The sequence below is a fragment of the Amphiprion ocellaris genome, chromosome 2 (assembly GCF_022539595.1).
Source record: "Amphiprion ocellaris isolate individual 3 ecotype Okinawa chromosome 2, ASM2253959v1, whole genome shotgun sequence".
NCBI classification, from domain to species: Eukaryota; Metazoa; Chordata; class Actinopteri; family Pomacentridae; genus Amphiprion; species Amphiprion ocellaris.
In genome coordinates this window covers 3,606,308-3,620,380 of record NC_072767.1, presented here as the reverse complement: position 1 = coordinate 3,620,380, position 14,073 = coordinate 3,606,308, and positions in this window count along the sequence as shown.

The window sequence follows — 14,073 nt, the reverse complement described above, 5'->3', positions numbered from 1 at the left end:
AGGGTTGTGGGTGTTCAGGTCCTCAGGGTTGTGGATATTTCCTTTCAGGGTGGACACAGAGGGTCATTGTCGGGTCCCCATGTCACTGGAATCCTGGGAATTTATATCCCTGCTCTGATCTGTGCTCTCAAGTCGCCCCACTGCTGATTTCACATGCAGTTAAGGAAAGAGGCCGACTAAAGAAAAACCCCGAAGGGCTCCAAGTGCTTTAAATGTGCAAAAACCTTCAGATTCTTCACCGACTCATGAAAACAAAACATTATATTCACTAATGCTAACAAGATAACTGCATTAGGATTAAGATTTATCTTCACTGTGATGCAGTGATTCAAACATTCAAATTTAATAATTAAAAAAAGTGAAAAAATAAAACGAGATGAATGATTATTTTTCTTGAAAAAAGTGCTGAACCCTCGTGTCGTCCTGCGGGTCAAAACTGAGCCGTTTTAAAATTTGAAAATGTGGGGGGGAAAAAATTTTCACAGTGAAACTTCTGATATCCACATTTTCAATATTTTTGGAAAATCTTTGAACATTTTTTGGTGGAAAAAAAGAAATGTTAAAAATCTTAAGAACATTCACATAAAAATCAACCAAAATCCAGTGAATTTCGCTGGATTTTGGTTGATTTTTATGTGAATATTCTCTAAAGAAAATATCAGAAGTTTAACTGATATAGACATTTTTAGGATTTTTTTGGAAGATTTTTACTCATTTTTTTGAAAATATTTACAAAAATTTTCTTGCCAAATTTGGAGGATTTTTTAAAATAACACTTTTAAGGGAAATGTTTAAAGAATTATTGGAATTTCCTTCCTGAAGGTTTTGCAAATTTACAGAAATTTGGGGAATTTTTCGCTAAATTTTTGGATTTTTTTAAGACAAGGAAACAATATTTTTTGATGCCCGTAAATGAAGACAGCAGGAGGATTAAGGACTTTTAGTCATCGGCTATTATTATGTTGTGAAAGAAACTTTCTAAATTAATGGAGGATCGGGAGAGAAAATGAGAACAAAATTAACAGGCGGGAAGACCGAGAAGAAAAGAAAAGACGCGACACACTTCAGAGATTTTTTATTATTAGTGTCGCCAAAGAGCTGCTAAATCACTGAATTTATTGGGTTTATTTCTATAATCTAATAATATAAGGTCTTTATTTTAGAATAGAATTATGATAAATAAATTTGTTAGCTACAGCAGAAAGAGTTCAATTCTCACCACAATAAATACAGGTAAATAAGCTAAAATGTGCAGTAAATAAAAAGAAACAATAAGAATAATACAAAATATCCAAGGAAGAATGTAAAAATGTTAAAGTGTTTTATGTCGAGTGCAAATAGTGTGCAAGAGTATACAAAAAAGTGTTGAAGTTCAATTTATGGAACCAGAATCACTGTGTGAACTGCCCTAAGATGATTTATGCTGACCTGTTATTGTATAAATAAAACTGAATTTAGTTATTTAATTCAAAAAGCAAAGTTTTTACTTAACTTGACCTATTTGTTTCTATGTAAATCTTGCACTAAATTTCAAAAGTTTGGTTTTAATTGTCCATTTTTTTGTCTTAAATGTTTACTTTGGTTTTTACTGTAAAGAGTTTTTCCATTTGAACATTTTTAAATGTATTTTTTGGAACAATTTACTAATATTTTACAGGTTTTCCTTGTTTTGTTAAATTACAGATAAATGCTCATTGTTTAAAAAAATGGGAAATGTTGTGAATGTTTACTTTAAATTTTTAGATTTTTTTCTTTTTTTTGCTGATTGTAAAATTAAACAGTTTACTGTATTCAAACCAGCAAAAACAAACAAATAAACAAGCAAACATACATTATTTTACACACATTTGGCATTATTTGATTAAAGAAATATGTACATTAAGGACTAAAAGATTGTAAATAGTTTTTAAACTATTACTTTACAGATTGGCAGCATAAACACAAGTTTCTTATTAAAAACGAAATTGTTTCACGTTGGATTTCGATGTATTTTTAAAGATTTTCTTAGGTGTAGGTGTATTAACCCTCCTGTTGTCCTCATTTACAGGCACCAAAAAATATTGTTTCCTTGTCTTAAAAAAATCCAGAAAACTCAGCAAAAAAAACATCCCCAAATTTCTGAAAATTTGCAAATTCCACAAATTTGGCAAGAAAATTCTTGTAAATATTTTCAAAAAATGAGTAAAAATCTTCAAAAAAAATCCTAAAAATATCTAAAGTGATCACATATGTATCAGTAAAAATTCTTTAAGAAATTCCGTGGATTTTGGTTGATTTTTATGTGAATGTTCTTAAGAAACATTTTTAACATTTCTTTTTTTCCACCAAAAAATGTTCAAAGATTTCCCAAAAATGTTGAAAATGTGGACATCAGAAGTTTCACTGTGAAAATGTATTTTTTTTCCCCACATTTTCAAACTTTGAAATGGGTCAGTTTTGACCCACAGGACGACATGAGGGTTAAAAGTTAAGTAATTAGGGGAGGAGATGTAAAAATCCTGATTTCAAGGTGAAGAAAAATTAATTTATTAACTTAATGAACAATTTTTTCATTTTTTCTTTGTGCCAATTTACTGATATTAGTAAATTCGTAATTTTAATAAAATTAAATACTAGCAGTATCAATACAAAATGTACAAATTTGTTCTTTTACAATGTGTAAAAGTACAGTTTTAATGTGCTTAAATCTGCTAAAAAAATCTAATATTTGATAATCCTTTTGGCCCCTTTTCACAGTTTTAGAATGTCACAGTATTCAATCGTTTTTAAATGTACTTTCATAGCGTAGTGCTGCCAGATTTTCAGGATTATTCCAGATGTTTTGTTGTTGATGTTGAATGAAGTGGCACCATGATGCAGTCTAGACACAGTTTTATACAATAAACAATAAATATTCTACTTTAAATTACTGAAATCAGCGATAAAGTAATTATATTTTTACATAAACTACAGTAGCAAAACAGTGTTTGTTGCACTGTGTGATATAAGTGTGGTTCTTGTACGACTCGTGTTTTCCTCTGACATTACAGCGAACATCTCATCTCCTTCCAGCGGAAATGCTTCTAGGAACTGAGCTGCTTCACGTGTTCACACTGACATGTGAAAGGAAGCAACAAAACAACGGAGTCTCTGTGTTTCCAGTCGACAGGAAGTGAAGGAGACTCACTTTGATGCTGAGCAGAACAAACCGTCTTCCTGAAGCCGACACACCTCTTCCTCCTGAGCTGCTCCTGGACCTCCATCTTCACCTCCACCCTGACCTCCATCTTCATCTCCACCCTGACCTCCATCCTGACCTCCATCTTCACCTCCATCCTGACCTCCATCTTCATCTCCACCCTGACCTCCATCCTGACCTCCATCATCATCTCCATCCTGACCTCCATCTTCATCTCCACCCTGACCTCCATCCTGACCTCCATCTTCACCTCCATCCTGACCTCCATCTTCACCTCCACCCTGACCTCCATCTTCATCTCCACCCTGACCTCCATCCTGACCTCCATCATCATCTCCATCCTGACCTCCATCTTCATCTCCACCCTGACCTCCATCATCATCTCCATCCTGACCTCCATCTTCACCTCCATCCTGACCTCCATCTTCACCTCCACCCTGACCTCCATCCTGACCTCCATCTTCACCTCCATCCTGACCTCCATCTTCATCTCCATCCTGACCTCCATCTTCACCTCCATCTTCATCTCCATCCTGACCTCCATCCTGACCTCCATCTTCACCTCCACCCTGACCTCCATCTTCACCTCCATCCTGACCTCCATCTTCACCTCCACCCTGACCTCCATCCTGATCTCCATCTTCATCTCCATCCTGACCTCCATCTTCACCTCCACCTTGACCTCCATCTTCATCTCCATCTTCACCTCCATCCTGACCTCCATCTTCACCTCCACCCTGACCTCCATCCTGATCTCCATCTTCATCTCCATCCTGACCTCCATCTTCACCTCCACCCTGACCTCCATCTTCATCTCCATCTTCACCTCCACCCTGACCTCCATCTTCATCTCCATCTTCACCTCCATCCTGACCTCCATCTTCATCTCCATCTTCACCTCCATCCTGACCTCCATCTTCATCTCCATCCTGACCTCCATCTTCACCTCCACCCTGACCTCCGTGTTCACATCCACCCTGACCTCCATCTTGACCTCCACCCTGACCTCCATCTTCACCTCCATCTTCACCTCCATCCTGACCTCCATCCTGATCTCCGTCTTCACCCCCATCCTGACCTCCATCATCCTCATGTCTTCTCATCCACACGTCCTCTCAGGAAGGACATTGAGGTTGAAGACTGAATTGACTAGAAACCTCCTCCCGGCTCCTTATCAACAATGGGACGAATCCTTCAACCCTGAAGGCTGAACAGTGAAGCTCATCAGCGTGAGAAACTTCTGGGGAGAAGATGAGCAGAGAAAGAAGACGACTGTTTGGTCTTTGGTTGGGTTTGGTGTTGACAGGTGGTGATGAGAGTGTGAGCTGGAATGCAGAGGAGTGGTCATCAGAGGCGACCCTGAAGGTTTAATCTGCTCTCAGATAAGAGTGTTGTGGTCTATGTGGGAAAACAAAGTGCTGCTGGACATGGAGAGTTTCCACAGATCAGCGTCCAAAAAGTCACTCCAGGAACTTTTTCCAACACGTCATTAAATACACGGTGAAACGGTAGATAAACCGTTAAAGCTGCAAGCATCATTTTCATTTGTTAACATCATAATGTTGCACCAATTTAATGTTGTGTGCCATTCAAACTCAAATTTCTGCATTTGTTGATTCAAAAGTACATTCAAGTTGAAGTAATTTAATAACACTGGCTTGATAACTTAACCCTCGTGTCGTCCTGTGGGTCAAAATTGACCCGTTTTAAAGTTTTAAAATGTGGGAAAAAATATAGATTTTCACAGTGAAACTTCTGATGTCCACATTTTCAACGTTTTTGGGAAATTTTTGAACATTTTTTGGTGGAAAAAAAGAAATGTTAAAAATGTTCCTGAAGAACATTGACAAAAAAATCAACCAAAATCCAGTGAATTTTGCTGGATTTTGGTTGATTTTGATGTGAATGTTCTTAAAGAAAATATTAGAAGATTTACTGGTATATATGTAATCACTTAGTTATTTTTAGGATTTTTTGGAAGATTTTTACTCATTTTTTGAAAATATTTACAAGAATTTTTTTGCCAAATTTGTTCTGTTTTTTAAATAAAACTTTAAAGGGAAATTTTTAAGGAATTATTGGAATTCTCTTCCTGAAGGTTTTGCAAATTTTCAGAAATTTGTTGAATTTTTTTGCTGAATTTTTGGATTATTCTTCAGACAAGAAAACAATATTTTTTGGTGCCCGTAAATGAGGACAACAGGAGGGTTAAGTTTTTTCACTTTGAGGTCAAGATTTTAAGCCACTTTATCTACCTACACTGTAAAAAAAAAAAAAAAAATCCAGAAAAAAATGAAAATCTGGAAAAACGGTAAATACCTTAAAATTAAAAAGTTGTGAAAATAATGACAAACATCTGTAAAATATTGATATTTTTAGGTGATTTAAATGCAACTAAATGTAAAAAGTATATTTTCAGCTGCCATTTATACCAACACTGATTTTTGATGAGGATGTTATTTGCAGTGTGGGCCTTTTTAAAGTTAATAAAGTTAAAAAAAAAAAAAAAAAAAAAAAAAAAAAAAATATATATATATATATATATATATATGTATATATATATATATATATATATATATGTATATATATATATATATATATATATATATATATATATATATATATATATATATATATATATATATATATAAAAAATTTTTTTTTAATATATATATTTTTATATATATATATATATATTTTTCATATTATATTTTTGGATGATTTAAAGACTGTACAATGATGTGATTTTATGATCAAACATAAAATAATTATCATTTGTAAAAATCTAGATTTTTATTTAATTAATTTAGTTATTTTTAGTTTCAGACAGTTTTTTTTCTTTGTTTCTTTTTTGTTTTTACAGTTAATGAATAAATTAATATTTTTTTCTTTGACGTGACTAGATATCATCTGCAATTTAAAAAATGGGAAAATCTGTAAAAAATTCACAAACAAAAAAACTGACAAAAGTATTTATTTATTCTTAATATATACAATTTATCTTTCCCAAAAAATAAACAGTAAAAAAAAATCATTTTACACTTTTCCATCCTTTATGTAATTTTTTTCCAAACAATAACAAATATCAATATTTTTTTGCTTATTTAAATAAGTAATAAAATAGTGTAATTTGATGGTCAAACACTGTAAAATAATAAATTACCATTTGTACAAAATTTATTTTTCAAATAAATGCAAATATATGTAAAATAATGATTTTTTGTTGGTTTAAAAACAGTAAAAAATATTATCATTTTATGGTCAAACATTTAAAAAGACCAAATTACTATTTATAAAAAATATATATAGAGATTTTTACTGTGGACATCATTTACATTTTTTTTTACAGTCAATGTGTAATTTAATACTTTTTTTTCTCTAATTTTATGATTTATTATATATATAATTTAACAAATTAGGAAAAATCTATAAAAACAATTTATTATATTATTGTTGTTATAATTATTACTATTTATCTATATATTTATTTATTGATTACCATTTTCAGTTCTTCATATACATATTTTATCTTTTAAATAAATGCATATATATGTAAAAAATAGATATTTTTGTTGGTTTAAATATAGTGAAAAACATTATAATTTCATGGTCAAATATTCAAAGAGACCAAAATTAGTATTTGTAAAAATATAGATTAGTTAGTTGTTTTTTTTTTTTTACAGTCAATGTGTAATTTAATACCTTTTTCTCTTGTTTTATGATTTATTATCTATAATTTTACAAAACAGGGAACATCTGTAAAATGTGAGTAAACTGGGCCAAAAAAATAAAATTAAAAACTGTCTAAAAGTTGATTTGATAACTGAATTTTTTCTCACCTTGAATTTTTTTTAGAGTGCACACATAATGCAGTGGAGTTTACTGAAGGGTCTGAAGGTTCAGCGTCATGTCAGAGATAAAGCTGCCGGAGAGAGGAAGCAGAACCTTCACTTCTTATCTGCAGAGAATTCACTGGTCAGCAGAGGAAGTCAGATCTGCTCTAAGTTACTACATTAACAGGCCGTTATCATCGGCAACAGCTTCCTGTTTGACACCAGAAACTGTTTAACCCTTGTGTCGTCCTGTGGGTCAAATTGACCCATTTTAAAGTTTGAAAATCTGGAAAAAAATATATTTTCATCGTGAAACTTCTGATATCCACATTTTCAACAGTAATTAGCCATAGAACTTTTCAGTTCTTTATATAGATACTTAATCTTCCAAATAAATGCAAATATCTGTTAAATAAAGTGGCTTTGTTGTCATTGGTTTAAATATAGTAAAAAAAAATAGAATTTTATGGTCAAACATTGAAAAACACTAAATTGCTATTTGTAAAAATGCAGATGTTTGCTGTGAACATTATTTACATTTTTTTCATATTTTTCCACAAATTTTCCATGTTTTGATACCTTAAGTGTAGTATCTAGCAGTAGTCACAGAAAACATGCTGTAATTTACCAGTCAGCATAAAAACAACAGGCTTCACATCAAACTAGCCTCTTCTAAGTTCTTTTACAACGCTTGACCGTAAAGTAATGCAATTTTTAAATTGTATTTTACGCAATTTCCCCTTTTTCATAAATTACAAATGATAGCTAGTAAAATCACTGAATCCTTTTTATAAATTATATTAATGTGAAAACAAAACAAAATAATAATAATAATAATAATAATAATAATAATAATAATAATAATAATAATAATAATAATAATAATAATAATAATAATAATAATAATAAGATTAATAATAGCAAAACAGGCCAAAACTGCAAATAACATCAACATCAAAAATCTGTATTTGTCTATAATAATAATAATAATAATAATAATAATAATAATAATAATAATAATAATAATAATAATTTGGAAATTATTAGTCTATCTATCTATCTATCTATCTATCTATCTATCTATCTATCTATCTATCTATCTATCTATCTATAGTCTATCTATCTATCTATCGATCTATCTATCTATCTATCTATTTATAGTCTATCTATAGTCTATCTATCTATCTATCTATCTATTTATCTATCTATAGTCTATCTATCTATCTATCTATCTATCTATCTATCTATCTATCTATCTATCTATCTATCTGTCTATCTATCTAAAAACTTTGTCAGATCAGACAAATACTGTTCAACAAAAACTACACATTTTAGATTGAATAACGAGAAAAAATGAGTTCATTCCACTAAAGTCTATGTTTAGTGTGTCCACATCCAGTGCAATAACAGTTCAGAGTTTCGCATGTAGGAAACATGTGAACCTCAGTTACTTATGAAAGACGTGGAAATTTGCTGCACGTGTTTTCTGCAGATGTACCCAAACTTCCCCTCGTCACAGATAAGGTGTGCGGCGTATCGGGAGAGTATCCTGTTGTGGATATTTTTACAGACACCCTTCCCGTGTCACAGAAGCTTTGTCATACGAATACATGTGATGGACGTTCCGCTGCTTCAGGAAAAGGTGTGAACTCTGCGGCTTGAACGACTACATGCAGTCCAGTGCTATTATGACAGGCGTGTCACTAGCGGGTCACTGGATAGATGATGACAGGCGTCTTCCTTCACCAGAAAACTGTTGTGTGCAGGCGTTGGACCGACATGGTGGCTCAAGTATTTGAGAAGAGAAACAAACTATCTGTCCTTATTTTAGTTTAACAAAACTTAATTTTTATAAAAGTTTCGCAAGGTGTCAGACCTCTGTTCGATGCTCCTCATTTGCATAAAGTAGCCGAGACTTCAACTTTATGCAAAAGAGTCAGCAATGCCATACCCCATCACTCGAAACACGACTCTACCCGAATGCATTGTGGGACGTTTCACATGGACAATAAATGGGAAGCGTTACAGTGACAGATCCTGTGTGTACCTCCCATCACCCAGGTATTGTAAAGGGAGAGCAACAATGTGTCGCAGGACACCAACAATAATTGGAGGCGTTATAAATAAAGCCCAGTGGACATTTATCCTGGGCTGATGTCGCTGTTTCAGACAACAGATCCATGATGTGGGATGTAAAACCAGCTCTGTGACATGCACCACTGGGGTATAAGAACACTGCTCTAGTCGACCCCAGTTTGGAGTTGTGGTTATAAGTCATTAAAGGTCACTAAAATCTTTGTCTTGGTGCCCATTGCTACCTAAACACCAGCAATACTCTCTGCTACAACATGAACTGCCTGAAGTTTTAGTGATGCCTCCTCTGGTTGCTACAGTATCCAACAGTAAGAGACTCTCCCTGGTGGAACAATCCGGTACTACAGCTAATATCAATCCTGGCTTTTTCTAACCACACCTCCTCTGATATAAAGTCATTAAATGGCATGGAAGTCTTTGTCATGGTGCCCATTGCTAGCTAAACTCCCACAATGCCCTCTGCTTCCCTACATGGACTGTCAGTAGTCCAAGTGACCACCTCCTCTGGACTCTACAGTATTTAACCCTTTAACATCCTCACCAAGAAAAAGGCAATGAAAAAAATATTTCTTTATATTTCTTATCTCTTTGGTGCACTAATAACAACAATCAATGTTTTTTTATGAAGAGACCCAGAGGTTTTTAAAATACTGACCTCGACCAAACGGTTGAGAAAAATTATTTTACCCTTTTAACCCTTTTTTTAAACATTTCAAATGACACAGTTGTGTTCAGCAACTCCTTAGGCACCATAATATGTCCGAAGTATTACTTTACCTTTGAAAATCACAGCAAACAGAGGCCTCATGTGAGGAGTGATTTTGGTCATGCTAACTTCCTGTGAGCAGACTAACTTCCTCTGCATGCAATTTCAAAACACAGTGACATCTACTGGACTTTTTTTTTAGTATAATGTACCTCAGAGTGGTAGCTAATGAGTGGTAGACATGGCTGAAACAGGTGGAATTAAATAAAACATGTTTTTCAATAACATATAGTGAATCAACATGTGCTCTACCAAATGGTTGGGCAGAACATTAAAGGGTTAACTGCAGGAGGCTCTACCTGGGGGAACAACCAGGTACTACAGCTAATATCAATCCTGGCTTCTCCCAAACACATGAACTCTGGTCGGAGGTCATTAAGTGTTAGTGAAGTCTTTGTCATGATGCCCATTGCTAGCTTAACTACCACAATGCCCTCTGCTTCCCTACATGAACTGCCCATAGTCCGAGTGACCACCTCCTCTGGACTCTACAGTACTGACAGCAAAAGGCTCCACCTGGTGGAACAACCAGGTACTACAGCTAATCTTAATCCTGGCTTGTCATAAACACAGCAGCTCTGGGAGGAGATCATTATGCACCACTAAAGTCTTTGTCATGGTGCCGATAATGCTCTCTGCTACTCAACATGAACTGTCTGTAGTCTGAGTGATGCCTCCTTTGGTTGCTATGAAACAGTAAGAGGCTCCACCTGGTGGAACAACCAGGCACTACAGCCTATATCATTCTTGACTTGTCCTGAAGAAATGAGCTCTGGCCAGATGTCATTAAAGATCACATAAGTCTTTGTCATGGTGCCCCTTTGCTAGTTAAACCCCCACAATGCTCTCTGCTTGCCAACATGAACTGTCTGTAGTCTGAGTGATGCCTCCTTTGGTAACTACAGTATTCAACTGCAAGAGGCTCCACCTGGTGGAACAATCAGGTACTACAGCTGATCTACAACACATTTCCTGACATGCATGTAGAGAATACAGGTCTTCACTGTCTTCTGGAGTTTATGAAGCTGCAGTCTCTAGCCCTACTCTGTAACACAACATTTCAGAAAGTGTCCTATTGGAGTTTTACAACACGGTTCTTGAACACCTACGTAACATTAAGGAACAACTGGATGCAAAATGCTTTTTTTTCTTAATGTATGGTAGAGATATTCAGTTGACAAGCAGATACATTGGATTGTTTTGACAACTTTAATTTACCTGAAGGGTGTATTCTCCAGGAAAATGGTATCAGATCAAATATGAAATGGCTCAAATTGGATCAGGTGCTTGGGACATTCATGAATTGTGTTGGTGTGACTGAGTAACAACAAGGGAATCAGATGTTGAGAAGTTTGTTTGTCTCAGGGCCTGAAGCGCAGCAACAGAAATCCCTATAAAGTGCAAATCACTAACGCAGGGAGCCTTTGGAGGAGGATAATCCAGCGTCGCTTTGTCTGTTTAAGCTCACGACCCTCTCCGTGGTGGACGAAGCCCATCTAACACACTGATGCCCTCATGCATAAACACACCAACACACAGCGGCTGAATGGAGGCTCCTGCTTCCTGGCTCCCTAGGCAGCTAATTACTGAGCCTTCCACACCGACAAAGGGAAGAGAGTTTCTCCATTCAAACATATTAATCCCTCCATTTACGGGCTGCAGCAGAGGTGACTGCAGAGAGTGCGAGCGGAAGTTTGTTTTGCCTCCTGCATCTGTGTGTGACTCAGAGTCCGTAAGAGGAGTTAATGTTGCAGAAGTTTATGATGTGAGGCAGGAGGGGGAAGTGCATTTGTAATTTATTTGCTTGTATGTGTGCACTGAAAGTTAACTATATGACTAAACGCTAGAGCTCTCTGTGGTTGCTGCATAAAATGTACACTAATGTTCAAAAGTTTGGGGTCATCCAGATAATTCCATGCTTCCCATGAAAGCTCCCACTTTTATCCATGTGCTAACATAACTGCACAAGGGTTTTCTAATCATCAGTGAGCCTTTCAACACCATTAGCTAACACAATGTAGCATTAGAACACAGGAGTGATGATTGCTGTTATCTTCATTGAAAAAAAGCTGCTTTTCTTTCAAAAAATAAGGACATTTCTAAGTGACCCCAGACTTGTGAACAGTAGTGTAATAAAATACAGTAAAAACAGAAAAAATGCAGTAAAAATTTAGTAAAAATATAGTAAAAACACAGTAAAAATATAATAAAAATATCTTTAAAATCTAGTACAAAAATATAGTAAACATCTAGAAAAAATACAGTAAAAATCTAGTAAAAAATATAGTAAAAATATCTTTAAAATATCTTAAAAATACGTTAAAAATCTAGTAAAAAATCTAGTAAAAATGGAGAAAAAATACAGTAAAACCCTTGTGCAGTTATGTTAGCACATCGATAAAAGTGGAAGTTTTCATGGAAAACATGAACTTGTCTGGGTGACCCCAAACTTTTGAACGGTAGTGTACGTTTCTTTGATCCGTGGTCCAAACTTGCTCAAAGTTTTGACTAATATTCTCAGCTCTAGTATTTGATGCAGCAAAAATTAAGAAAACCAACAATTAAATGGATAATAGATTCACCATATTATATGTTGAGCACTGATAATCTTTATTTTTAATCTGTTTATTTTGCCTACATCAGTCTAGAACATATCACCTACATACAAATGGTTCAAAGCATATAAAACTACACATGCAAATCAGTTAATAGTGGATTTGTGGATTTGTGACACTTGCAAAAACAGCATTAAAGCTTCCCAGAAGTCTGAGGCAGTTTAACCACCAGATCTCCGGCCTTCAAGTCGAACTTCAACAGAGACACCTGTTCCCTCTTTAGGACATTTCTATTTTGGGTTTTGGAGAGAATATTCTGTCTGACTGCGAACAACATTTGACTTGTTTGTGCTGTTTATACCTTCTTGGACTGGAGGGAACAAAACAACCCATGGTGGGAGGAAATTTGTATCTTTTGTTGTGCCACTGCAGACAGTTTTGATATGTGGTGTTTTGCAACAAGAAGAAATAAAACCGGGAAAAAAACAGAAATATTTCAGGGCTGCAGGAATAGTTTCCACTGCTGTTTGCTCCTCAACAATCTCTGTGCCGTTCTCATGGCTGCATATCCTCCAGTCTAAATAAACCACCACCTGCCAGGTGAAAACATTGTGATTCTGCCTGGAGGTTGTGATAAAACCAGAAGTATCAACACATTAATGACAGACACTCCACGTCCCCGGCGGAGAATGCTGCCTTTGTGAGAGCGTTCTTCAGAGATATTAAGGAATTAAAAAAAACCAAAAACCTCACACTTGATTTAGGATTCTTCATCGAAAGCGGCCTTTGCCGAAGAATTCCTGCCGCCTCACAGTGACAGAAGCACAATATGCTCAGTGGACGTAGCACAAAGCTGCCGTCGCTTGCCTCACTGGTCACATTTAATCCTATTTATTCACAATGTTGTATCTCTTTGTCCCTGTTTGGCATTTTGGAGTGAGTGAACTGGCTGTTATTTTTGGTGCCACCTGATGAAACGAGGCCGTAGTGCAGCAGGGCAGGGCTGGAGCGAGGGCTGCATGTGTAGACGGCGCAAAAAAAAACCCCAAAAAAACATTGGTTCAACCCTCGTCTGCTGCCTCCGAACAAGGAAAGAAGTCGGCGTTGTGCACAGCACCTGAAAGGAAGTGGGAGAAGTGTGAGAAGAGGCGAGCAGAGGGTTTGTGTTTGCCTCCAGCTGGCGTCAGACAGCGTGACTACCACAAAGAGATCTGTTTTGACTAGATTCCACAACCCTGAGTCCTTCAGACCTGTGACATTTAATCTCACTAAGACCTCATTTACTCTGTTCACTGGGTAACAACATTCCTCAGATTAACAACAAGCCGAGCAGAGGAACCGTCCAAGCACACAAGCTGCACCCGAATGTGCCACAAATACGAAGCGATTGTTCTATTCTAATCTGTTCTCCTCTATTCGGAGCCTGCAGGTGAATTAAAAAACAAACTGTGCTGGTAGGAAACCCTTGCGAGTCTTGTGTGCTGTTAAGTTCCATCGATAGGGCAGGTTTTATTTAGGGGTATATTTGCTGTTCAAATCCAAGGGAACTGTGTGTACCTTCTTTATTGCAGGCAGGTATTTTACTTTCAGCCTGCAGTGTGTAATGTTTACCCTGCTCTATGACACATGGACACTTTCTTTTGTCCA